This window comes from Oryctolagus cuniculus, chromosome 19 (assembly GCF_051225735.1).
Source record: "Oryctolagus cuniculus isolate XC-2025 breed Fujian yellow rabbit chromosome 19, ASM5122573v1, whole genome shotgun sequence".
In the NCBI taxonomy this organism is placed as follows: domain Eukaryota; kingdom Metazoa; phylum Chordata; class Mammalia; order Lagomorpha; family Leporidae; genus Oryctolagus; species Oryctolagus cuniculus.
In genome coordinates, this window is record NC_142885.1 from 18763427 (window position 1) to 18769047 (window position 5621).

Genomic DNA, 5621 nt, shown 5'->3' on the forward strand with positions numbered 1-5621 from the left:
AGGTGTTGCTGTTTGTTTTGCAGTAGGAGGTTGTGCTGGGCTCTTTCTTCCTGTGATTCCTGTTCACTGTCCCACCAACAGGTACAGCAGAGAGCAGGCTGCTGGATGCTGTGGAGGCATGGGGGGAGTCTCTGGTGCTGGACGTTGTTAAGTGCCCTCTCGCACCAACTCTGTGAGGTAGATACTGGTTTTCAATCACTGCTTGATAGAAACAATTAGAAAGACTGCTCTTGCTTAAAGATAGAAGAGAAAGAACAATCTAGTGCTATGCACTGTCCTTTTTTAAAAAAAGATTTATCTTATTTATTTGAAAGTCAGAGTTACAGAGAAAGGTAGAGACAGAGAGAGAGAGATCATCCATCCACTGGTTCACTCCCCAGATGGCCGCACGGCCAAAGATACATGCTTTGCAACTGTTAGTTGACCTCTACATTTTGCTGAGTGTCTCTTTGGCAGTGCAGAAGATTCTCAATTTGTTGTTGTTGTTGTTGTTGTTGTTGTTGCTGTTGTTGTTTGGTGTCCTCTGATAGGAAACTAGGAGCTTCATCCTGGTATCATAGGTGGGTACAGGGCCCCAAGGACTTCGGCCATCCTCCACTTCTGTTCTGGGAAAGATTGATTTTGTATGGTAGGCATCCTTGCATTTCCAGAGTAACTCTCAGTTGCGCGCAATGTGCTAAGCTTTGGTTGTGCTTCTGGATGGCGTCTAGTCATATTTTATTGAGGCATATGACACATTCACGATGGATATATATATAAATATATATATATATGCCATTTTCTTTATGATGTGCTTGTTTGGGATGTTGGGATAATGCTGGTCTGATGGAATGAAATGGAAGGCTTTTCCTCTTCATCTTCTATTTGGAAGGGTGTGCGAATCACGGATTTTAATTATCTTCTAAATGGGAGTTCTCACCAATGGAGCCATCTGGTCCTGGACTTTCCTTCATGTTCTTCATGTCTTTTTTGTTTGTTTTGGTTTCCCTGCTACTACAGTGTCTTTGGAAATTATAAGTGTATTCAGAGTTTCTTGTTTCACTGTATTCAGTTTTAGTGGTTTGCATCTTTTGGAGACTCAAGCCACTCTATCTAGGTTGACCAAATCCCCGTGTCTTGGTTTTTCCCCAGTATTTTTGGTTTTTTATTTTGGCAAGGTTGGTAGTGATGTCCTCTCTGTCATTTCTGTTGTCAAGTCACTTGAGTCTGTTCTCCTTTTTTTCCTCTGTTTACTGAGGATAAACGTTTTGTCAGTTTCACTAAGTTTTCCAGAACTGTATTTTGGTCTCACTGAATGTCTGTTGTGATATTTTCTATGCTGTTGGGTTGATTTCTGTTTGCATCTTTTCCTCCTTCCAATTTCTTAAATTTACTTTACTGTTCTAGTGTTTAAGGTAGTTAAAACTGGATTTATAGATCCGATGTCTGTATTCTGTAATATATACCTGTGGAGCAATACAATTTCTCATGTGAAATTGGTCCTGTCAACATGAAAAACTGTATGGCTGTACCCACTACTGGGAACATATTGAAGGAAATGAAATCATTGTGTAGACAGAGAGGCTTTCGCAGGCCTATGCTTATTGCAGTAGGATGCACAATAGCCAGGCTATGCAGTCTGCAGATGCATGTATGGTGTCCGTAGCCCATAATGTCTTTATTCAGTCTTGAGGGGATTGGCATTTTGGCTGATGGCATAACTTTGCTCTTGTGAATTGAGCTGTAGTAAATATGGGGGCAGAGAGAACTCTTTTTTTGTATGCTGATTTCATTTCCCTTGGGTGCATTCCCAGAGCTGGAGTGGCTGGCTCATATGCTACGTCTGTATTCAGATTTCTGACTTATCTCCATACTGTCTTCCACAGTGGTGATACCAGTTCACATTCCCACCAGCAGTGGATTAGGGTGCCTTTTCCCTCACATCCTCAAGGCCATTGTAATATTGATTTGCATTTCCCTGATGGCTAGTGATCCTGAGCATGTTTGCATGTGTTTGTTGGCCATGAAGATTTCCTTTCTTGAAATAGTTTGCTTGTTGAAGTCCCTTGCCCATTTCTGGAGTGGGTGGATTGTTTTGCTGTTGTTGAGCTTCTGGAAAGTTTCTGGTAGTTGATTCTTTATCAGCTGCATGCTTTGCAGCTGTTAGTTTGCCTCTTCATTTTGCTGAGTGTCTCTTTGGCAGTGCAGAAGCTTCTCAATATGTTGTTGCTGTTGTTTGGTGTCCTCTTCCATTTCCTTCTTTAATCTTTTGTGTTTCTCAGATATTGAGCACCCTTGGTTCAATTTATTCCAAGCTCTTTTATTTTCTTTGTAGCTATGTGAACAGGATTGGTCTTTGAAGTCCTTTCTCAGCCATGACATTGTCTGTGTATACAAATAGGCTGCTGATTTTCTCCCCTGCCACTTTACCACACTCTACTCTGAGTTTCAATAGTCTCTTAGTGGAGTCTTTAGGATCTCCTATATAGAGAATCATGTCATCTGCAAATAGGGATAGTTAGACTTCCTCCCTTCCAATTTGTATCTAACATTGAGGAATGAGAGAAAAAGTAGCTACATGATAATGTGCATGTAGCAAATGTCAGCAGTGACCTCCGATGCTACCTTTCTGTATTCTCTCTTGCTTTGTGGGAGACACGATTTGGCCTGTGTCCAACATGATCCATACTTTAAAGGCAGAGCTAGACTGTGGGGGGTGGTGAGTGGAAGCAGACCTGTGTTCCGTGGAGAACTCTGTAGATCCCAGGTGTTTCAAGTGCTTGTGTGCGTGGGTACGTAAGTGTCTGAATAAGTACATTCCAAAGATTTCCTCATGTGCAAGTCAGAGATAATGCCACGCAGAATGTTTGTAAGGAAGAAGAGAATGACTGGGTACCAAAATCCCTTCTAAGACCCAGTTAAACTCTTTTTCAAATTCTGGGTTAATAGGGTAGGTAATGTAAATAATACCGATTTCTAAAAACAAAAAGAAACTCTAGGAATTGGCCTTGATGTGGTTTTTTATTTATAGCTATGGGTTCCTTTTTAATTTTTTTTTTTTACTTTTCTTGAAGATCATATTTATTTATTTGACGTAAGAGTTACACACAGAGGGGTCTGGAGGGAGGGAGGGAGAGAAGGAGGGAGGGAGGGAGTGTGTGTGTGTGTTTGGAGAGAAGTCTTCCAGCTGCTGGTCCACTACACAATTGGCTGCAATGGGCAGAGCTGAGAATATCTGAAGCCAGGAGCCAGGAGCCTCGCCGGGATCTCCTCATGGGTGCAGAGGCACAAGGACTTGGGTGTCTTCTGCTGCCTTCCCAGACCCCAGCAGAGAGCTGCATCGGAAGTGGAGCGGCCGTACTCGAACCGGCGCCCATATGGGGTGGCGTCACTGTGGGCCTTGGCTTTACCCGCTACCTCACAGTGCTGACTATTTTGTTTTGGTATTTTTTTTTGTTGCCTGGCAATTTCCAAATACTAAAAAAAAGATACAACATGTATATAAATATAATGTGTTTTCCTTTTATTTATTAGAGAGGTCCCTAATGAAAAATACTCTGTGAAATGTTAAAATGAATGGCACTGTCCACACCGCAGCTCACTAGTCTAATACTTCACCTGAGGCACCGGAGCATTTGGTTCTATTCCCAGTCACTCCCCCAAGGTCTGGAACTTAGGGCTGGGCCAGGCTCAAGGCAAGAGCCTGGAATTCCATCTTGGTTTCCCTCTTGAGGGTGAGAACTCAAGTACTTGAATCTTCATGTGCTATTTCCCAGGTGCATTGTTGGGGAGGTGGATAGGAAGTGGAATCGCTGGGTCTCAAGCTGGTGCTCTGATTGGATATGGACTTTCCAAGTGGTGGCTTAACCTGCTGCATCACAACCTGTCCTTTCTGTTCTTTTAATACCTGTAGGAGACATAATTTTATAGAAGAATCAATCCATTCATCTTTGCTTTCTTCCTCCCCTTCTGAAAGTGGAAAAATGGCCAATGTTTTAGGCATATTTGTTTATGATAGTCAAAGTAAACCTTACCTTTTCCTTGCTCATTCATTCTTCTAACAACATTTGAATACAGAGGATTGCTGAACCCTGCAGTTACAGAGTTAGTATTCTTGTGGAGTTTGAGGCTTTTTGGGAAAGATTTGTGGAAAAACTATACATTAGAATGACAGTTTAGGGTGGCATTGTGGCATAGCAGGTAAAGCTGCTGCCTGTAACAGTAGCATCCTGTGTAGGGAGCCTGTTTGAGTCCTGGCTGCTGGCTGCTCTGCTTTTGATCCAGCTGCCTGTTATGGCCTGGAAAAGCAGTAGAAGGTGGCCCAAGTCCCTGGGCTCCTGTGCCTATGTGGGAGATCTAGAAGAGGCTCCGGGCTTCGGATCAGCCCAGCTCCAGCCATTGCAGCCATTTGGGGAATGAACCAGCAGATAGATGTCTCTCTTTGTCTCTCCTTCTCTTTGTAAACTCTGCCTTTTAAATGAATAAATAAATCTTTAAAAAAGAATGAAAATTGAATAGTGTAGTTTATTGGTAAAAGCCTTAAATAGAAAAATAGGTTCTCATATTTCTTGTATAAGTGAAAAAATACTGTTCAGCAATATCTGTTAAAATGTGAAATGAACATATTTTTTGACCCAGCAGTTCCATGGCTCTGACTTTATCCTAGAGTTACTGTTGCATATGGGTATAAGAATATGCATTGCATCATCATTTGAACTAATAGAAGGTTGGACAAAGCCAAAATGCTTTCCAGTAGGAAATCACATCAGTAAAATGAAGTACCTACACACGCTGGGTGTTGCGTAGCCATTGAAGTACCTACACACACTGGGTGTCGCGTAGCCATTGAAGTACCTACACACACTGGGTGTCGTGTAGCCATTAAAGAGGAGTGGGGCTGCTCTGGTCTGTATGAGCCGATCAGAGTATTCTCCAAATGTAGTCAGTGCAAATATCTGTATGCAGAAAAGCGTTTGATTTGCTACGAGTTATGCAATGAAGAGAGAGGCCAGTTTAGTCGTACAGTAGGTAAAGGTACCGCCTGCAATGCCTGGCATCCCATATGGGTGCCCATTCACTTCTTGGCTGCTTCACTTGCATCTCTGCTAATGCTCCTGGGATAGCAGGGGAAGATGGCCCAAGTGCTGGGAGATGCTGGATGAAGCTCTGGGCTCCTGGATCTGGCCTGGCCCAGCCCTGGCTGTTGTGACCATCTGGGGAGTGAACCAGCTTATGGAAGACCTCTCTCTGTCCCTCTCTCTCTGTAACTCTGATTTTCAAATAAATAAACAAATCTTAAAGAAAAAAGGGTATATGTCTGTATGCTAGGCTGTCTGTCAAGAAACTCCCAACTCTAGTAACTCTGATTGCTCTGGCGAGGGGCACTGAGTGGTGGAAGAATAGGTGCATAGACTTCATTTTGATTGTATATCTTTTGAATTTTGTATTACATGTTTATTTTATAAATAAAATAATTAGAATTAGGTAAGGGAGTAGGTGTGTGGTATGCTGGTTAAGATGCTGCTTGGGATGCTTGCATCCCATATTGGAGTGTCTAGGATTGATTCCTGGTTCAGCTCCTGATTCCAGCTTCCTCAAGTAGTTGGGTCCCTGCCACCCATGTGGGAGAGCTACATTGAGTT